The sequence below is a fragment of the Natator depressus genome, chromosome 4, assembly GCF_965152275.1.
Source record: "Natator depressus isolate rNatDep1 chromosome 4, rNatDep2.hap1, whole genome shotgun sequence".
In the NCBI taxonomy this organism is placed as follows: domain Eukaryota; kingdom Metazoa; phylum Chordata; order Testudines; family Cheloniidae; genus Natator; species Natator depressus.
The window spans coordinates 50,678,397-50,700,627 of NC_134237.1; the positions used below are offsets into that span (position 1 = coordinate 50,678,397).

A 22,231-nucleotide genomic window follows, 5' to 3' on the forward strand; every position below is an offset into this window, starting at 1 on the left:
TGTATTATAAGGAGCTGGTGACGGATTGAAAATAAATGCAACTGACCTTTAATATTGCTCTTTTTAAAACGTTGTGTACATTCAAAGATAATAGAGTTGCTTTTTCCACCTGTTCTTTTAGTTGTTACTTTGAAATATTGATTTTTAAAAGTTGTAATAAAACCACCACTCCAACTCCTTTTGATCAAGTGCACACCTGGCTACAGTATATGGAAAAATTCATATGCATAAAGTTGGACTATGTCCTCTCCCATCACCCCTTACTCCCCATGCAGCAGCCAGGCATAATTGCAGGCAATCCATTTCAAACACAAGAATTGCTCTCTTAGTGCTCATGTTTTCGGATGGCCAGGCCCTCTGCAACCAGCAATGGTTAGCAGGGCCAGCTGTGCAGAGGGAAGTATACCCTAATACAGGTGCAGCTGAGGGCCTACCCCTGGAGCTCTGGGATTGACTGTCTCTTCCTGAAGTGCAAAGCCCCCGGCTTTCACAGCAGGAACAGTCAGATGTACAAAATACAGTAAGGGACATCTGAACAGAGTTATCATTCAGCATACTGTATGCAAATAGTGCAGCAGCCTAGAGCCTGGAAGAGAAACAGTGAGATTTGGTGTACTCTCTTTGGGCAACACCTAAGGGCAGGGTTGAGGAGAGGATTGTTGTAAGATTACAAAAACAGTGAGAGGGAAGCAGAGGCCTGTTGTGGTCACAGAGACAGTGTGGGCAACCAGCAATAGAGACTGGGGAGAGGAGGAGAAAGACCTAAAATTTTAAATAGTTGGTTGGCTATGGATAAAACCCCAAACTTTAGAGGACCTATCAAACCAAGCCTCTGAGTTTACTAAGGTTCATTCCCTGTTAATGATATGGTTGGGTCTGTAGCATGCACAAGTGTGTATGAGAGACAAGGCTGAAAACTTTTCACTGGTTATCATCATCATCATGTTGTCAACCAGAATTTGTAGTCAGGTCCCAAGAAATGAAAGCCCAGTTCTCTAATTAACTGTCACCTAGCCCCTGTTTTAATACAGTCTTCTCTTGCCTAAATGTAATGGTTAGCTATAGAAAAGCAGCCCGTGTGAAAAAAATACATCAAACATTAAAACTGTGTAATCTTTTAATATAATTACCTTTGGGTTGTATTGTACCCTTCTCAAAATTGAGGTGCATTATGTCACAGCCACAGAATAAAACAGCACCATTGGTCTGGTGAAACTATAGCTTCCTGCACACACATGATTCATGTGTCTCTGCACTTTTAGAGTAAATAACCAATATCTTATGGTCCTTTATTTAACTTTCCACTGTCATAAAAAAAAATGCCCAGCCACATAAGTAAGTGAAGCAGTCTCAATATTAACTCTGACATTTCCTGGATTTTTTTCTCAGCACCCACATGCTGAGTATTAATAGTTGGATTTTCAAAAAGCACTCGATGGCCAATCTGTGCTCCTACTGACGTCAATAGAAGTTTCACTGTTGAGGTCAATGAACCTATGCACACAGTAAGCTAAAAAAAAGTTTAGACAAATCCTTTTTTTCAGTCCCTAAGACACCTGTAGCAAAGTTGCCACTCCAGCATACCTCTTTGTAGCCAGATGTAGTGATACTACTGCCTTAGTTTCTGCCACTGTCCTTAGAGCTATTCTGGCCATAGGAGCAACCTGGCCCTCCACCAGAGTCCAACCCCTTCCGGGACTTCAGAGTCTTTTATCAAAGTCCAACCAAAAATATGAAACAAACAAACCTTCAGTCCAGCCTGGCTCAGGGGGCTGACTGCCTCATAGTTGCACCTCACATGATAAGGTCTTTCCCCACACCTCCTCCCCGGCTCCTGTGCCTCCACAGTCCAGGGTGAGAACACTCCTCCCCTTACTCAGGGATGCAGGCAGGCTGAAGCTCATCAGTGTTCCTGCCTCCAGCTCATCCTGGAAGAAAACTCTCTCACGGTCTCAGCACGATTTGGAAATCTCAGATGAGTCAACAGCTCTCTTCATATTGTATGAGTTCTAGATTGCACCTTGCATTAAGAAAACAATTAATTTGAAGGCCTTGTGACCTAGGGAAGGACAAGAACTTGCATTATTTTTTAAATAGTCATGTAAAGCCCTGTAGAGAAAGTGAGAAATCTGCTGAGATATCTCTAAGTCCCAGATGCAACAGGATACCTGTCAGAAACATGGTTGGGAGCCAGGGGGTTGTTTTGCAAGCAGACAGAGCAGGGGAACCAAAAGTCCTGTTGGTTGATGTGTAAATGAAACTGGAGATTAAGGAGCCTGTGGTGGGCAAGATGCAGGAAGATGGAACAAGGGGGTGAACTTCAGAGAAAACAAGGGTAGGCTAAAGGAAAGGGTAGGAGGACAGGGTCTGATTGTAGAGTCATAGAGTTTAAGGCCAGAAGGGGCGACTAGATTATCTAGCGTGACCTTCTATAGATCACAGGCCAGCACCACCCCAAGCATCTGCCCATTAAACCCAACAACGGAAATGGGACCCACAGGAGACTAGACTACTATGTGCCACAGGCCAAGGTACTTCAGTGCCCAAGTTCCCTGGCCCCGCAGAGAAATGATTAAATGGGATATACCCAGATAACCCTGGCAAGTGACCTGCACCTATATGCTGCAGAGGACCCCTAAGGTCACTGCCAGTTGGAACTAGGAAAAAATTCCTTCCCTACCCCACATATGGCAATCAGACAGATGCTGAGCATTTACTAGTCAGCCATTGGGAGCTTGGGCGTATGGAACAGAAAACAAAGGGTATGTCTTCACTGGCTGAGTTACATCACCGTTCAGAGAGCACTGGAGGGAAACCGCTGTTGTATGTTCACACTGTCAGGTGTGTGCAATAGCGTGTTCACACTTGTGGCACTTGCATCAATATTCAGAGCGGTGCACTCGGGGCAGCTATCCCACATAGCATCTCTTCCTCTTCTGCTGCTAAGAGTTGTGGGAAGGCGGAGGGGCTCGCAGGGCATCCTGGGACCTGTCCCAATGCCCTGTGATGCATTGCTTCACATCCCAGCGATCCCTGTGCTTCCATCCACATTTGGCACCATCCTTCAGTGGTTTGTGTACTGCACGCTCTGCCTCTTCGCTCTGCATGGAATGGAATGGATCCCACACTGTTGACCAATATGCTGCTCGCTCTCACTAACGCGTCATGAGCGGCAGTGGAGTTATTCCTTAAACTACAAAGGCAAGAGGAGTGCAACATTGATCTTGCCACACGTAGTAGCTATGACACGAGATTGCTTCTGGCATTCACGGAGATGCTGACCACAGTGGAACGCCGCTTTTGGGCTCGGGAAACAAGCACTTTGTGGTGGGATCATATCGTGATGCACAACTGGGAGGATGAGCAGTGGCTGCAGAACTTTTGGATGAGGAAAGCCACATTCATGGGATGGTGTGATGAGCTCACCCCAGCCCTGCAGCGCAAGGACACGAGAATGAGAGCTACCCTGCTGTTGGAGAAGTGCATGGTGATTGCACTGTGGAAGCTGGGTACTCCAGACAGCTACCGATCAGTCACTAACCAGTTCGGAGTGGGAAAGTCGACCGTTTGACTAATTTTGACGGAAGTCTGCAGGGCCATTAATTGCATCCTGGTCTGAAAGACCATGACTCTGGGTAACGTGTGTGACATTATGGATGGCTTTGCACAAATGGGCTTCCCTCACAGCGGAGGGGTGATAGATGGGACACATATTCCAATTCTGGCACAAGATCACCTAGCCACCGAGTACATTAATCAGAAGGGGTATTTCTCTATGGTTCTCCGGGCGCTTGTGGATCACCGTGAGCATTTCACAGACATTTCAGGCTGGTCCTGAAAGGTGCATGACACACACATCTTTCGGAACGCTGGCCTGTTCAAGAAGCTGCAAGCAGGGACTTTCCTCCCGGACAGAAGATCACCATTGGGGAAGTCAAAATGCCTATTGTGATCCTGAGAGACCCTGCCTACCCCTTAATGCTGTGGCTTATGAAGCCATACATGGGGAACCTTGACAGCAGCAAGGAGCATTTCAACAACAGGCTGAGCAAGTGCAGAATGATTGCTGAGTGTGCTTTTGGCCGTTTAAAGGCCCACTGGTGCTGCCTGTATGTGAGGCTTGACCTGGCCAATGACAACGGCTTATAGCCATGTACTGTATGCTCCATAACATTTGTGAAGGAAAGGGTGAAAGCTTCACTCAGGGCTGGACCGCTGAGGCTCAGCACCTGGAGGCTTAATTTGAACAGCCAGAGACCAGGGCTATTAGAGGGGCGCAGTGCAGGGCCATAAGGATCAGGGATGCCTTGAGACATTAATCTGAAGCTGAAAGCCGCTAATATCTGTTGCTATGTTTGGGAGTGCAGTGCTTGTAATGCTAGGAGGTGATTGTGATTGGTGCAGACAATCCACTATGAAAGTTTAAGAAAACTGCCTGTTGCTTTGCAGGGCTCTGTTTGCTTTCAATGAATAGAATAAAGATCACTTTCAAACCAAAACAATTCTTTTATTAAAAAACAACCGGAGAAGAGAGAGAAACCAAAAAACGCATCAGCACTGTGGGTGGAATGGGGGAAGGGAGGCTCCCAGGACGAGGTGGGGTCCCATGATGGTTAAAGATTTGTGTATGTCCAGGTATCATATGCAAACTTCTCCTTTGGAGTAGAGTGCAGTGGGCACTGTACTTCAGCAGGGCTAAACTCCAGAGGGACGAGTGTTGAGTGCAGGGGGTACTGGGAGTCTGCAGGGCTGGACTGTGATGGGGCAGGAGTGGAATGCAGCGGGTACAGACTGGAGCCAGGAGGTTGATAAGAGTGTGTTCGCGGTGTCCGGGGGGTGCATGGGAAAAAGTTTTGCAACAGCGGCTGCAGGAGAGGGCGGGTGCAGAGCTGCTCGATTTGCATGTCCGCTTGGCGCTCCATAATGTTTAAGAGCCGCTCCGTGGCTTCGGTCTGGTGCACTATGTTCTCCTTTTGGTCTCTCTTCTCACTGTCCCGCCATGCCTCCAATTCTTGTTTTTCGGCCACAGAGTGCATCATGACATCACGCAGAAAGTCCTCTTTAGTTTTTCATGGCCGCTTTCTAATTCTGCGCAGCCGTTCAGCTGGCAATAACAAAGAGGGAGGCTGGGTTCCCAAGGTCATATCCATGAAGCCAAAATGCAACATTTTACAGAAGCAGTATTGTTTGCAACACAGAGACCACTGATTCAATAATTTAAAACACAGCTACTATTCACATACCTGTCACTAACTGGCTGACCCCAGGCAAGTACACATGAGCCATAAGACCCCCAAAATGGAGAGTAAGCACAGGGGCAAGGGTAATCGGTGTTCCAGGACAGTATGGTGTACTGGGCACATGGCTCTTGGGGAAGGCCACGTAGGCAGGGCACTGGGGAGGGCTCTTGGGGAGGGCATTGTAGGGTCAGCCTTATAATCATTACTGTTCCCGCATTTTCCACAGGCTGTGTTCACTATGGAAGATATCTCGTTGCTGAGGGTGAGCAGAAAATCAAGGGAGGATCTTCTCCAAGACTGCGGCTTCTGGCCTGGCCCTTATGCAGCTCACCTGTGTGCAGCAATGGTCCTGTCCCCGCCCTCCCAGAAGCGGCAGAATGGCGTGGGAAAGTTACCCTTAATGGGGCAAGAAACAAAGCAGCTCTGCCAAAGGACCTGCAATAGTGGATTGCCCAGTATCTCCAAGAGAGTTTCGTGGAGATCTCGGAGGCAGATTCCTGTGAAATGAGGGAGTCAATCAACACCCTGTTCCGCCACTCAGACTAGGCATGTGGTGGTACACACATCATACAGACACAAGCCTGCTTTCTGCAACCCTCCTGCCCCCAACAACTCGCTTCAGCGATTCTAAAATCAAAACCACTTACCGGGGCCTCCTCTCCTGTTTGTGCTTCGCCAAGCTCTGACAGCTGTGACTGGCTAGCCTCCCCCAGGGTAGAGAAGAGGTCCTGGCTACATGCATCTCTGACCCCAAGTCATCCTCTGCCTCTGGATCCCCCTCCCCATCCTCGTCCAAAATTTCCTTCTCCTGGCTCAGTCCACTCTCGTCTGGCACAGGAACCACCGAAGTATCCACAGTGGCCTTCACAGTGGAGGTGGGGTCTCCACCAAGTATCACGTCCAGCTCTTTGTAGAACCGGCAGCTCATGAGCACAGCACCGGTTTGCCTCCCGTGCTTTGTGGTAGGTGTTCCACAGCTCCTTCACTTTCACCGTGCACTGCAATGTGTTCCGGTCATGGCCCCTTTCTGTCATGCATCATGAAATCTGTCTGTAGGTATCATAATTCCTATGGCTGGAGTGCAGCTGGGACTGGAAAGCCTCCTCTCCCCACATGCTGATGAGGTCCAGCAGCTCGGCATTGCTCCAAGCGCGGGGATCACCTGGTGCGTGGAGTAGACATGGTCACCTGTAAAGATGCGCTGAGACCACTACACACATCACTGAGGAAACAGGAAGGGGACTCTCAAAATTCCCAAGGAATTTAACGGTGGGGCTCACGGTTGTTCACCTGAGGGCAGGGCAGTAGAGTTCAAACCAGAGAGGCAAGAAAAGGCATTGAGGGAGGCCGGAGGCCAACTGCAGTGCTGTAATCGACCAGGAGGCCAATCGCAGTGCTATAATCAACCAGGGTGTCTACACTGGCACCGTAGCACTGTAGCCCCAGTGCAGAAAGTTCTACACCTCTCGTCGGGGTGGTTTTTTTACAGCACTGCAACTGTGCAGTTTTTGTGCACTAAGTGGCTTGGCAGTGTGTACATCTCGGGAGTTACACCACAGAAAACTGCTTTCCTGCACAGAAACTTGCCAGTGTAAACAAAGACAAAGAAATTGAGAGGAAAAGAAGGTAAGAGAAAGAGAGCAAGTAAAATTTTCTGAAGTGGCTTTTGAAATTGGGACTTAGGAACCTGAGTCACTGAGGGTATGTCTCCTCTGCAGTTGGAAGCATTCCTCCCAGCCTGGATAGAGAGACACGAGCTAGCTCCACTCAAGCTAGCGCACTAAAAATATCAGTATGGTCACTGCAGCACTTGCGGAAACTTGGGCTAGACACCTGTCATAAAAATAAAGGGAAGGGTAACCACCTTTCTGTATACAGAATATGTATATGTAGTACTATAAAATCCCTCCTGGCCAGAGACAAAACCCTTTCACTTGAAAAGGGTTAAGAAGCTAAGATAACCTCACTGGCACCTGACCAAAATGACCAATGAGGAGACAAGATACTTTCAAATCGGGAAGGGGGGAAACAAAGGGTCTGTCTGTCTGTGTGATGCTTCTGCCGGGAACAGATCAGGAATGCAGCCTTACAACTGTTAGTAAGTAATCTAGCTAGAAATGCATTAGATTTCCTTTTGTTTAATGGCTGGTAAAATAAGATGTGCTGAATGGAATGTATATTCCTGTTTTTGTGTCTTTTTGTAAATTAAGGTTTTGCCTAGAGGGATTCTCTATGTTTTGAATCTGATTACCCTGTAAGGTATTTACCATCCTGATTTTTCAGAGGTGATTCTTTTACCTTTTCTTTAATTAAAATTCTTCTTTTAAGAACCTGATTGATTTTTCATAGTTCTTAAGATCCAAGGGTTTGGGTCACCTGTACCAATTGGTGAGGATTTTTATCAAGCCTTCCCCAGGAAAGGGGGTGTAGGTCTTAGGGAGATACTTTGGGGGAAGATGTCTCCAAGTGGGCTCTTTCCCTGTTCTTTGTTTAACACGCTTGGTGGTGGCAGCATAAGGTCCAAGGACAAAAGGTAAAAGTTTGTACCTTGGGGAAGTTTTTAACCTAAGCTGGTAAGAATAAGCTTAGGGGGTCTTTCATGCAGGTCCCCACATCTGTACCCTAGAGTTCAGAGTGGGGAAGGAACCTTGACAACACCCAAGCTCAGAGCCAGGAGTTAGGTGAGCTTGAGAGCCCAAGGTGGCACCTGAGCCGCAACATCCATACTCTTATTTTCAGCACAACTAGCTTGAACAGTGCTGAGCTAACACAAGTCTGTCTATCTGGACTGGGAGGCATGCTTCCACAGACATTTTTGACTTTAAGATGCTTACATGAGCCAAACCTCCAAAGATTTTAAGTTTACTCATCATTATTAGCGTCACTTGGAGTTAATCCTTTGAAAACTAAGTGCATGCCACTTGACAACTGTAATATCCAGAGCTAAGAGGTCACCACTGGAAAGGGCTGTGCAAGTGAGGAGAGAGGATTTCTGTCCAAAAACCCAGCTTGCCTTCACCTGTCAGGAAGTCTAGACCTTTGCATCTGCTTTGATTCATTTCCTGCCTCTGAAATGTGCAGACTTTTATTCAGATCCTCTGGGCCTGATCCTGAAGGCTGCTGAGAAACCACAACTCCCATTGAAGATAAATATCTGATTGGTCTCTGCTTAGTTGTGGATTTGAAATTAATGTCAGACTGGAGACTTGTTTCCATTACATGCTTATTATTCCAAGTAGATATGACATATAGGATATGTATCAAAGTGGTTGGACATGATCTAATTAAAATCTATCACCTGAGAGAGGAGATGGGACTTGCATGGTCAAGGACTGTCTACTGAGAACACCCTGCCACCAACCCTCAGAATCTTAAACCTAGAGCAGAGATGGGCAAACTATGGCCCATGGGCCACATCCGGCCCGCGGGACCATCCTACCCAGACCCTGAGCTCCTAGCCGGGGAGGCTAGCCCCTGGCCCCTCCCCCACGGTCCCCATCCCCCACAGTGACGCCGCTGCACGGGTAGCACAGCTTGCGCTCGCCCACCTCCCAGGCTTTCCAATAAGCCTGTCCTGCCGCTCTGAGCGGCATGGTAAGGGGGCGGGGGGAGGGGGGATTGGATAAGGGGCAGGTGGTCAGATGGGGGACAGTCAGGGGACAGGGGGCAGTTGGATGGGGTGGAGGTTCGGCGGGGCAGGTCAGGAGACAGGGAGCGGGGGGGTTGGATGGGGGATGGAGTCCTGGGGGGGACAGTTAGGGACAGGGGTCCCGGGAGGGGTGGTCAGGGGACAAGGAGTGGGGGTCCCGGGGGCCTGTCAGGGGACGGGGAGCGGGGGGGGGTGAATAGAGGGTAGGGTTCGGGGGGAGGGGGTGATTAGGGGCGGGGGGTCCCAGGAGGGGGCGGTCAGGGGACAATGAGCGGGGACGTTGGATGAGTCGGGAGTTCTAAGGGGGGGCAGTCAGGGGACAGGAAGTGGGAGGGGGTGGATAGGGGGCAGGGGCCAGGCTGTTTGCAGAGGCACAGCCTTCCCTACCTGGCCCTCCATACTCTTGGGCCAAAAAGTTTGCCCACTCCTGACCTAGAAGCTATTAGTTTTACTGCCCCAGCACATACAGCATTAGTAAAGGTAGCCCATTCCACAGCTAAGAAGAATTACCTTCATCTTTAGCATGAGATAAAGTCTATTTTTAAATAAAAATACGTCTAAGCTTTGTAACTAAAAAAATATACAAAGGACTAGATCTGGATAGCTTTATTCTGAATTATGGAAAGTTACAATGAAAACAGCATGGGAAGAAAGACTAAATATATGAAAGCAAATCTCACACAACTGTGATAAGAACATGGCCAAATATGGGTCTCTCTTCAATCAGCACTTTTTATTTCATTTTAAACAAGCCAAGTCCTAACTGAGCATAAGCCTCTACAAAGTTTTTGTATATATTTCATCTTCACTACTGCCCTGAAAGCCAGCTAGTAAAACAAGAGAAACTACTATCAGGAAGACGATAAGAATCTAGATGCTTTTAGCTACTTAAGGCTACCACACAGGATCCGTTTCCTCGCAAGGACATTTCATTTTATTCACACACTTTCCATCTCAATTGGTCAGCAGTAAAACACAAATGATGCTACTGCTAGCCCTCTTGTGTCAAAATGCCCCTTAAGTGAAGCCTATAGGTATTTCTTTCTGACACACACACACACAAACCCGATTCAATCTGTTCTTCCCACATAAAAATATGTGGGTGGCAATCATGTCTTGTCTCCTATGGGAGAGTATTATATATTATTAACTGCCTTTCCATTAGAGTAAGGCCTGTCAGAGATGAGCATCTTCTCCTCTGTATGAATAGTATGTGTATGCAGTACACAATTTCTTATACTGTCCATTAGCTAACTGAGAGTTGCATTTACCGTTATGGTAGTCTTTCTATTTTTTTTCCTTCTTCCATGGGTAATGGTGCGTGGAATGAATGTCTGAATCTTGAAATAGCATCTTAGACTAGTAATCTTTAAAAAAGTTTCCAGCATCAGAAAAAAAAACAAAACAAGAGAGCAACTCTTTGCTCTGTTTCCTTTATCAGAGAGAAGCCTTTGGTTTGATACCACTGAAAGGCAGAAAACGCAAGTACAACTGTAATAATTAGAGTGCAAAGCAAAATGCAAAGCGCCCTCATCAGAGAAAGTCAGCTAGGCACATTTGGTTTTGTTTGCTATACTGTATTCACGGCTTATCATTGGACTCGACTCTTTCCCAGCCCTTCAGTTTTGTTGATACTGTTGTCATACAGGTTGCAAAGTTTTCTGGTGATGGCTGGATGCTGCCCCTCAGTTCCATGATACTGTGTTATAAAAAGAAGGAAGTACTGGGCTGTGAATTAGCCACAACTGCATGCATGATAAGCTTACAACATCCCGCTGTTCACCATGTCAACATTCCAGGCATACTAGATGTGATTTATTTCTTAGATTCCATTTTCCTCCTTGATGGAACTTTAAAGCCCTTCTTATAGACAAAATTATATGCCTCATAGCTAAATGAGAAATATGAACAAATAGAGAACGATTTACTAATGAATTAATTTACTAATTAGTCACCAGCATGAATGTGAGAAATACAACATGTGGCCACTCCCTTGCCTGGTGTCATGTTCTTATTCCTTGGCTATATCTATGCTACCAACTAGTGGTGTGAGTCCCCTGATTGTGTACATATACTCACGTTAGCTCTCATCAAGCTAGCGTGAGTGTAAATAGCAGTATAGCCATGGTAGCATGGGTAATGGTAGCAGAGGCACAGCTGAACCGTGCCAAGTACAAAATGGCCTCAAAGTAGTGGGTAGGTATTCAGCACAGCTCAGCCATGCCTCCAATGCCACTATAGTGACACCACTTCTATACTTGGTACTTTTATACTTATACTAGCACAAGAATATGTACACGAGCAGGGGAGTCACAGCCCTAGCTCATAGTGTAGACGTAGCCAAGTGATAAGAATGTGACATCAGACACAGAAGTAACCCCATGTATTTTTCTGAAGCTATCACAGGGGGTTTTTTCTCTGATTTTGTTAGTGGATTGTGTGTTCATGAAAGGTGCTGGAACAGCAGCCCTGGAGATTAAAGCTCTCAGTCTATGGAACAGAATGATATAGCACAGAAAGCAGCAGTACTTCTCTATGCTGTGCTTCCAACGTGCTTTCGCTCCAAATGTGTATGGACCATATTTAGAGATGAAGGGGTCCTGCCCTCTACGTGCCCAGTCAGCCCTTGGCCTCTCTGGAAAGACTGACAGAAAATGTGCCAATAATCACAAATAGTAGTGGTGGTTTTCTGTGACGTGGACACTTGGTTGCTGGAACTGAACTTGGGGCTTATGTACACAGTCAGTTGGTGCGCAGCAAGCCAGGGTAGGGATGTACAGCACTCTAGCCTGCCATGCACTAACTGGTTGTGTGGACACTGCTTCTGTGCTCTGCAAGTTATATAGTGCACTTTGACATACTGTTGTAACTTGTAGTGCGCACCGGCATGGTCCACACAGCCAGTTAGTGCGTGATAAGCTAGCGAGCTGTACATTCACACCCTTGCTTGCTGCACACTAAGTGTCTGTGTGGACAAGCCCTAAGACAAAACTCCTATTACAAGGACATTCAAAAAAAAAACCCATCAGATAGTAACAACACCTCTCAGATGTGTCATGAGAATAAAAATATTACAGTCAAATTTTTCAAATGTAGATGCCTGGAATTGGGAGATGAAAGCAACATTTCACAGATGCTAGCACCTATCATGCCTTGAGGGATTTGTGAGTGAAAGTGGAGGCATTGTAGGTTACAAAAGACAATAAATTGGAACATTTAAAAATGGGTCCACTCCCACACACTTTTGCAGATCTTATATACATACAAAAATTCAGATAGATACAAACCCGTGATCAAATAACCCCGCGAGGAAATGGACTTGTGCCCCAGATCCCTAACACACAAGCTAGCACAGAGCTCTGACCACACCCTTCACTGCTCTGACCAAATAAGCACACACGCACACTTGATTAAATTGTTTCTTACAAGTAATTGGTGGATTGTAACAGGTGTAACAGAAGATGAAGAGCAGGACCTTTAGGGTGACCAGATAGCAAGTGTGAAAAATCAGGAAAGGAGGTAGGGGGCAATAGTTGCCTATATAAGACAAAGCCCTGAATACTGGGACTGTTCCTATAAAATCAGGACATCTGTTCACCCTAAGTACATTCTAAAAATGCACTTGATGGATGTATTGAGTACTTCCATATGCAAAGCAGGAGACTTAACAACGTATTTCCCATTCCTCTGGCTAGAGGCAGCGCACTGACGTTATTAATCAAATGAAACACACAAAGATATGTAACTGCTGCAACTATCCAGCATACGTGGTTATGAAATTGTTTCTATAGCAGAATGATTGTAGGGAAAGAAGTGGAAAACGGAAACCACTAAATTCAAGTTCAGGTAGCTATGCTGATATTGGGCAAAAAATTTCAGTCAATAGTAAATTCACCAAAAAAATGCAGTTTCAGGCTGACAAACTCTGCAAATTTGGGTCGAATTTGGTGAATGCTTTCAGCTGAATAAAAACTCAAAAAAATTGCAGCTGTTCATTTCGAAATATCGTTTTTGAAGTGACCCATCTCATTTTGAACATGTTTTTGAAATGACATTTGCAATACTTCATTTGACCCAAAACACAATTTTTCAGTTTTCCTTGTTGGCAAGAAATTGTGTTTGTTTGTTTGTTTGTTTGTTTGGCAACTGAACCAAAAAAATAAGTCAGTTATTAGCTCAGCTCTAGTTTACAGTATAGAATGGGGTAAGGACATTAAATGATACATTGCCGGGCCCAAAATGAGAAAGGTGATGGCACCCTTCACAAACTGACTACATCTGCACATGCAATTACTAAGACAATTAATTCAGCCCATGCACTTGTTCAATGTACTATATGAAATATCATTCTTTTTGAGATGAGGAATAGATAACAGTTCCGCCAACCACCTTGGCTGGGGTTCGGACACTGAGGCAATTCATTGAACATAGAAACCAGGGCCCATGACTGCACCCCTTGTAAATAAGACTTTATGTCCATATTAACTTACTTGTTTTTGTGTCTGTGACAGAGCAAATTGGATGTTCAGTTTGCTAAATAGATGGTGATAATTATCTTAAAATTCCCCAGGCCTGTTCCCTGCCAAGCTTTCCCTAAATACTCCTAACTATCACACTGAAAAAAATAAAAACCAAATGGTCATCCAATCAGAGAGCAGACATACCTGTATGTGACTTAGGTGATCCACACAGCTCAAAGAGTAAATTCCAAGTATCAAATTCACAATCAGTGTTCATTTGAGGGTAATAATCCACCAGCTAAAGATGGTCAAGCAGAAGATTTGAATAATTACAAAGACAGTGATCAAATCTGTAAAAATCATTATCTGTTTTTGGATAATTCAAGAACAGGAAAATGGACTGAATCTAAAGAATACATTTTTTCATGATGAAATGTTTCACCAAGCCTATGTATAAATATTTTTCCCCCCGTGATAGTTCATGTCCAGACAAAGCGTGTTACAAATAAAGAAAGTATAAAAATACAGGAAGGAAGGGAGGGGACACACAACTTTGTTGTGTTATACTTGGGAAATAATTTGAGTTTATCCTGATTTTAAAGGTGTCTTCTACAGAAAGCAACAAAAGTCCCTTTTTCTGTGGGAACTGCCCTTTTAGGGAAGGTGTGGCAAAGCCATCTGCTGCTTTATTGTAACTGTTTTCAGGCTCGTTTTGTGGTAAAGCAATTAAACCATACTAATCACAGAAACAGACTGTTCAGCCAGCAAACAGAGGATGCCAGATTCCACAGAATCCTAACCCGCATGTATTGAAATTACAGGCTTAGCTTGCAATTTTATGGGCGAGTGTTTTTGTGTTTATTGATCTGGACCAAGTTCAGGTCCTATAGGAGGAATATGACAGATTTCATCTGTTTGACAGCCAAATCTAATTGTATTTTCAGTATGAAATGACCAAAGACAAAAGTGCACGTCTAGGTACTTCACTGGAGTGCCATATGGAGGTTTAGATAATGGCTGTGTTGGTTGTTAGAGCTCCCTATAATAACTGGACATGGCCTGCATCCTGAACAACTAAAGCAAGGAAGTATTCATCTGAGCTTCCTTTTAAAGGGAGGATTAAAAGTGATCTGATTTTAATGCAAGATGTGGGTGTATGCGTGCTTGACTTTTCAAGAGAATTAGTACTCAAATACTTATATTTATCCCATTTATTGCTAGATAACATCATATAACCCTATATGGCACATAGCAATCCCATCTGTACAATGTTTCATACTAAAAGCAAAAAATGTGAAAGCAAAATAGCTTCCCCCACATTTGATCTATTTCTTCATATAAGATATTAAAACAAAAAGGGATATTCCCCAAAAAAGACATCACTCGAACTAATTTATAAACAGTGGATCAACTTCATGCTTTTTGTAGTTACATTCATTTTGGTGATTTTTCCTTTTTTTTTGTTCCAAATGTTTTCTATGTTGTTTTATGATTCTTGTGGTGACATTTTATCTCCCATTTTCTTCTCCTCTCCCAAATCTTAAACCCCCCTACACACACGCATTTTTCAATCAGTAGAACCTAATTTACTTGAAAAACAAAAACCAATTTAAATCTTTTCTCTCAGATACTTGTCCTCCCCTCCAAAAAAAACCCCTAACCAATTAACATATAGAAATATTTATATTATATATTGATTATCACAAGGAAATGCAACATCAGTAAGTTATTTCAAGACCTATACCAACTACCCCCTTCATGGCCATCAAATGTAAAGTCTGCAGAACTCCAGCTGAACATTGATTTAAGTTGTTCTTCCCATATTTTTAATTAGCACATTAAACTGGAAGTTAAACATAATCTTTGTGTCACAGTTGCCTGCTACTGGTATAATAGATATTAAAAGAGGTTAAAAACTTTTAATATGGGCATTGTTAGAAGAACCAGCTAAGGTTTTCAATATATCACGTTCATTGTTAAAAGAAAGGACTAATTTTGTGTAATAACTATATTATTAGTACAATCTTTGCAATGAAAACAAGTATCAGGACTTTTTTGCCTAATATATTTTGTGAACAGTAATGTATTCTAATACAATGACCTTTTTGATATTCTCTATTCTGATTGGTCGGCCTTTCACCCCTTTCCCTTGGGGTGGTGAGAGTGTAAACTGGTGTGAGGGGAGGATATAATGGAAGAATATTGAAGTGGTCAGGTTCTAAACAACACACATATATAATTCAAAGAATAAGTGAGGGATTAAAATATAGTTACCGTGTTAGTAGGAATGGCAACATAACATGGCATAACTGTAATCCACTGACATAATATTGTACCGAGTAGCCTCTGAGTCAGGTGGTGGATTCAAGTCCCATTGCATGACTTAGTGCTGACTCTAGACAGGCCACTAATATTAAAGGGACCATCCTTCAAGAGAGACACAGAACTAAGTTCCATTCAGCCAGTCTCTGGTGGCCTGTCCAGGCGAAAATTAAAGATACCATTGCAGTTTTCAAAAAGAAGAGCAGATAACCCAGTGTTTGTGTCCAAAGTTATATGAGCTACTGCTCAGTACGCAGTGATGGCTCTATTTGCCTACACAATCAGTGCACTACTAGTATCCAAGTCATTATCCTAACGTGCTTTTTGGATAGTTTGATTACAAAAGGCATTACCTAAATTTAAAAGCCACGTAATAGTAGTGTATTATAATTCTAGCCCACTATAATTATAGGCTTTGGAGTGTAAATTTGGAGTTTTCATTAGCTGCTGTTTAACTAAGGGCAGAATTTGGTCCACTGTACAGCATTCATACACGCACACATCCATACGCGAGCGCACTGCATTGCCGAATACAGGGGGCTGCCACGTGAGCACCAAAATCATTTTGCTTTTTTGTTCCTTATAAATTATGGAATATAACAAGTTACTCTTTTCTCAGACACTCAACAAATAGCAAGGCTGGTGATTGTTCTTTAGGGGGCCACCCAAAGAACCAAACACCTCAGCACACCAATTGGAGATTACTGGAGGTGGGGAAGAGAACAAGGAAAGAGAGGGGCAAAGAACAGACAGAACAGTCAGGTGTTAAGAGAGATGGGGTATCTTTGAGCGAAGGAAGCAAGAAATGTGGGGAACGGAAGAGAGAATTCCAAGAGGAGGAAAAGGGAAGTGAGGTGACAGAATATCAGAGCAGGTGAGTGAGTGGCAAGATGCCACTCACATATGCCAGGGAAGGCCTGCCCGATATCCACTCCCTTGAAGATGTCAGAGGGGAGGTGAAAACTTCTACTCTCGCTTCCAAAAATGCCAGACATGGGAAAACATGTCAAGATTTCTCCAAACATGACAGTAAGGGGAGCCAGGGACTGTTAGGCATGTTAACAACATAGGTATGTGCTGCTACGTTGGGCAGGCAAAAGGAGGTCAACAGCAGTCTGAAAAAAGATTCTCCATTTCAACCATATTCCAAAATTCTGCAGATACAGTGTACAAATGGCCCTCACATACCCTTCCTGGGGCCTAGTGGCCAACAACTCTCCTTCACACTCCAGCTTTCTTGCCTCTTGTTAAATATTGGTAACTCTGGGGAAGGTTTACTTCCTTGGGCTCAAATGGAAGCTACACACACCACTTGCCATTTGTCTGCAAATCACAGGGGCACACTGCAGTCCATGTCCATGTATTTGCAGAGAGGACATTTTAGTATCACTGTCAGGTCTTGTTTACGTTGAGAATTTGCACCAATTTTAGCCATTGTAGCTGCACTGGTGCAAACCCCTTGCATAGACAAGGCAAAGATGCAAGGGGCAAGCTTCACAGGTGCAAATACCTTTGTTTTGTTTGTAGTAGGGGTTTGCACCAGTGCAGTAACACTGGTGGCTGAAACCAGGGCAAATCCCCAATGAAGACAAATGGCCCACATGCTCATAGCCCTTTGAACTCCCCTACAATCGCTTTAGCTAAAGATCCAAAGGCGGCCCTAGTTGAAATCTTCAAGAACTTCAAATTGGGTCACCCAGAACAGAGAGAGAAAAGGAACGCCTCCGTCAGTCCGTATCCATTTGCTGTCTGTTGTCCTATCATTAGATTGTAAGTTTCTTGGGATAGGAACCATTTTTTGTTCTGTGCTTGTACAGCACCTAGCATAATGGGGATCTGATCCATGACTAGGGTTCCCAGCCACAACAGTAACATAAATAAAGAGAGTATTTTTTATTTTTGAAACGTATTTTTAGCTTTTAAGTGAGAAAAGTTTTATTTTAAAGAAGAGGAAAACAAGATTTAACAAACTTTAAAAAAAATTAGTGTGTTCCAAATATCTTCTTGGTAAAAATTGTCTTGTTTGGTTAAATGCACCATGGTTTCTCCTTCAGCATTCACATTTGATGTTTAAATAATACAAACATTAATAGTTTTGCAAATCACATGCAGACAACCCAAATCCTTCCCTACCTTGCGGGGGGTGGGTGGGGTGGGAATCTTGGTTCCACTAATTCTCAGCTAACACAGGGTCTGAATCTGCTCTCACGTGTATAGTATAAGTCACAAGCATCTCCTCTGAGGAAAGTGGGAGGAGATTTTGGTCTGATAGTCACAAAGAAATCTACCTATCACATGTCACCATGAGCATCTAGTGAATGACTCAGTCTAATTGAAGTCTGACCCTTGGGAAACACTGCCAGTAACTGGTTTATTTCTTATCTTTGCTTCTCAGCAGAGGACCAAGTTCTTCTGGTTTTTTACAAATAGCCATAAATTTTTCAATCAGTGAACAGACACTCTCATTCCATTTGGTTTCTATTCCTTTTTGTTTGGTATTTGGACGGAAAGGCAGGGGGATGTATCTCTATCAACAGTATACACTGTGTTTCTCACAAACGGTGCTGAAGCCCTATGGGATGGCACTAAAAAGAAGTTCATGGCTGTAAATAACTTGGATGAGTTTTCAAATTAAATGCAGCATTTTAGCCACATGGTTCCCATCTACATTAACTGCTTCGCTGCTGCCTCAAACATGTACGCCACACATAATGTGCTTTCAGTTCTACCCTACATAACCACCATATGCTCACATGCCAGCATATTTAAAAAGCTGAAGCTGCAATCAAGGCACTCCTGTATTCTGCCACAGCACAGCAGCTGGTGTGGAAGACCAGCAAACACATTGGTATAAGGCATGGCTAGGATAATAACTCACAACCTTATTCTGTTACCCTTCCTCATACTGTGTGGTACTTCAGTGGAACTGAACACCAACACCAACACCAAGATCAGGTCCAAAATCTTTACTATAAACATTATCAAACGTGTAACAGCTGAACTTCTTTTCACAAAGGGAGGGTTAATGGGAAGAATGCAACATTTCTGCACATTATTTCTGAAATGCTCTGTTAAATTACAACTGAATAGGAATTTTTTTAAAATCTATTTACCTACAGAATGGTGAACCACCATCTATATCATTCCACAAAATAGGCCAAATCTCACATTTATAAAATACCGTAATGGTGGGGGTGGAGGTGAAAGTCCACGTGTACAGACAGCACAGCTGGTAACTGGATAGAATCAAAACTTTTCAAGCATTTGTCATAGCTGCAAGCAGTGTAGGTCCTAACACAAGATATGTCTACACTTTGACCTGGAGATATAAATTCCAGCTTACAGAGACATATCTGCACTAGCTCTAATCTATCTAGCTCACTAAAAATAGAGCATAGCCATGGGGGCGCAAGGGATAGCTTCCCCGAGTACATACCTTTGAACGGGTACGTACTTGGGGTGGCCTACCACTTGCGCTGCCAGGGGTACACTATTTTTAATGCACTAGTTTGATCAGACCTAGCGCAGGCATGTCTCCTCAAGCTGGAATTTACACATCCAGCTCAAAGTGCAGACATACCCACAGAATCTTCTTTCGATCAGGTGGCAGGGGCCTGCTGTTTAGGAGCATGATGATCCAAGCTCTATCACACTGTGCCGCATAGCTAAAGCCCATGACTCCTAGGTGGCCAAGGATTGGTTGCAGCAACTGTAACACTAATGAAAAAGGAGCATGCTAGGAAACAGTAATGTGCTTGTAAGCCAGGGGCGGGCAAACTTTTGGCCCGAGGGCCACATCACGGTTGTGAAACGGTATGGAGGGCTGGGTAGGGAAGGCTGTGCCTCCGCAAACAGCCTGGCCCCTGCCCCCTGACTGCCCCTCTCAGAACCCCCAACTCATCCAACCCGCCCGCTCCTTGTCCCCTGACCGACCCCCCAGGACCCAACCACCATCCAACCCCTCCCTGCTCCCTGTCCTCTGACCGCTATCCACACCCCCGCCCCCTGGGACTCCCAACCCATCCAACCCCCCCCCACACTCCTTGTCCCCTGACTGCCCCCTCCCGGGATCCCCGTCCCTAACTGCCCTGGGACCCCACCCCCTATGCAACCCTCCCTGCTCCCTGTCTTCTGACCGCCCCACCCCCGCGAACCTCCACCTGTCCCCCGACTGACCCAGGGGACCTCTTGTCCCTTATCCAACCCTCCCTCCCCCTGCCCCCTTACCATGCCGCTCAGAGTGGCAGGCAGGCTTATTGGAAAGCCTGGAAGGTGAACAGGCACAAACTGTGCTACCCACACGGCAGCATCACTGCGGCGGAGAGGGGACAGCGGGGGAGGGGCTGGGGGCTAACCTCCCCAACCAGGAGCTCAGGGGCTGGGCAGGATGGTCCCGCGGGCCGTAGTTTGCCCCCCTCTGTTGTAAGCCCTATGTCATAAAGCCTTAGAAAGGAGGGAGCTCAATACTGCCTGCTATTGGTGAAATCGGAGAAGAGCAGCCCACAGCTTCTTAAGAACTGCAGTTGGCAAGAATTGCATTGGAGAGAGCTCTCTGCTGGCATCTGTTGGAGAACTGACTAATAGGGCAGGCCTCTCTTGCATTGCTACGTGACAGTCTGGGACATTTTCATTAACATATAATTATATTTGACATTTGGGGACAATAAAATATAATTGACCTTTTTGGGAGATACCAGGACAAGACATCAACATTGAATGTGCCTGACCTAGACTGCTGTTAGGAACAGTTGGGACCAGCTATTTTAGACTTGATTCTAACCACCAAGCAGAAATTGGTTGCAAATCTGAAGGTGGAAGGCAATTTGGGAGAAAGTGATCATGAAATACATTTTGTGATTCTAAGGAAAGAAAAGAGTGAGAGCAGCAGAATAAGGACAACAGACTTCAAAAAAGCAAACTCAGAGAACTGATAGGTAAGGTCCCAAGGAAAGAAAATCTAAGGGGAAAAGAAAATCTCAGGAGAACAGGCAATTTCTCAGCACAACAGCAAACTATCCCAGTGCAAAGGAAAGACGAGAAGAATAGTAAGAAGCCAATATGGCTCCATCGGGAGCTATTTAATGACTTGGAAATCAAAAAAGAATCCTATAAAAAGTGGAAACATGGATAAATTGCTAAGGAGAGATAACAAAAGAATAGCACATGCACATAGGAACAAAATCAGAAAGGGTAAGGCACACAGTGAGTCAGACCTAGCAAGGGACATAAAAGGCAATAAGAGGAGGTTTTTTAAAGACCATAGTGGCCAGAACCTTCAGCCACTCATAACAGCCAAAGAAGGACTGAGGTTGGCACTACAGTTAAGACAGCTGGGGGGAGTCTTAGGTCACAGAATGGAATTTCTGGGTATCCTAGATTCATTCTCTTCCTTTTAACTCCTCCCCAATACAATTTTCTTTGTTCTAACCCCTGCTCATAGTGCTTATGAGCGGGGAAGAATTGCCCATCAGGGTCATCCAGGATGGTGTATATAGTTTCCCAGGTTTCGTATGGGGGCTTGAGTCAGTGTTAGTTATGTCTTTAAGGACACCCCTAGAAAACAGAGCCTGGCCCCTTTTTGCTGCTGGCAGGAGGGTACTGTAGGACACAGACCTTAAATGGGCTAATTTTAGTTCACGAATCTTAGGAGTGAGGATTCAAACCAAATCCATGAAGGGGACTTTCTAGCCACTATATTTAAACAAAGTTTGAAGTTGCCACATGTACAGGAGGATGTTATGCAGTACAACACTTCCTGTTGACTCTCCCCCCTCTCTCTCACACACAGACACATACACGAACAAGTAACAGAGACCAAGCCTGGCAGTAGTAGATTGGCATAGTCATACTCAAGCCTGTACTCTACTGAGTTTACTTTATTTCAAGCCAAAAACTCACCCTTGAAATAGTACTCCCATTCTTTCCCCACATTAGTCTTCCCTTGAGGACCCACATCAAAGCCATATCTTTTGGGCAAAAAAATGATACGATTCTACTCAGAGTCCCTTCACAGCGTTCTTTGATCAGCCAGAAGAGTCACTGATGAACAATACCAGGCTCTCCCCCCTCTCGGTCCTGTATACACCAAGTTGTAAGGAATTGTATGGTAAAGTTGCTTTTAATGCCGACCCTGGCTTTTATATGCAGAAAAACAGTTATTGTGACCCAGGTGGGCCGTGCAACTTTTATAGCATGTTGTGGGGGGCCTCAGAAAGAAAAAGGTTGAGAACGCCTGTCCTACAGGACAGTTGTCCACATCAGTTGAAACCACCATCACAACTGGCATTCCCAGTGGCAGTCTCAGCAAGTGCCAAGGATTCACTGGGCACAGAGACTGGTTTCTCCCCCAGATCTGATGTCGCCCCAGGTCAGATTTAAGGCACACAGACATGTTAACATGGGGATGATTGCAGTAGTGCTGACTATGTCACATGTGCCCCAAAAAAGCTTCAATCTCCAGTGTTGTCAGTCTTGCAGCTTTCACAAGCCTTAAATTCACTGACATGAAAAAAAATAACCCAAGCAACATTTTCAAGCAATAAACAGATCATTTCTCTGAA

The 22,231-nt window shown here is 44.7% G+C and overlaps 1 long non-coding RNA gene across 2 annotated transcripts in view; it reads left to right on the plus strand.

Annotated features, from left to right (window-relative positions):
* Window positions 1–22,231, plus strand: part of LOC141986417 (uncharacterized) — a 74,158-nt gene that overhangs the window by 30,756 nt on the left and 21,171 nt on the right. For both annotated transcript variants that reach the window (XR_012639278.1, XR_012639279.1), the window contains exon 2: window positions 5,467–6,202. This is a non-coding gene — a long non-coding RNA (uncharacterized LOC141986417). The remainder of the gene's footprint in view (window positions 1–5,466; window positions 6,203–22,231) is intronic.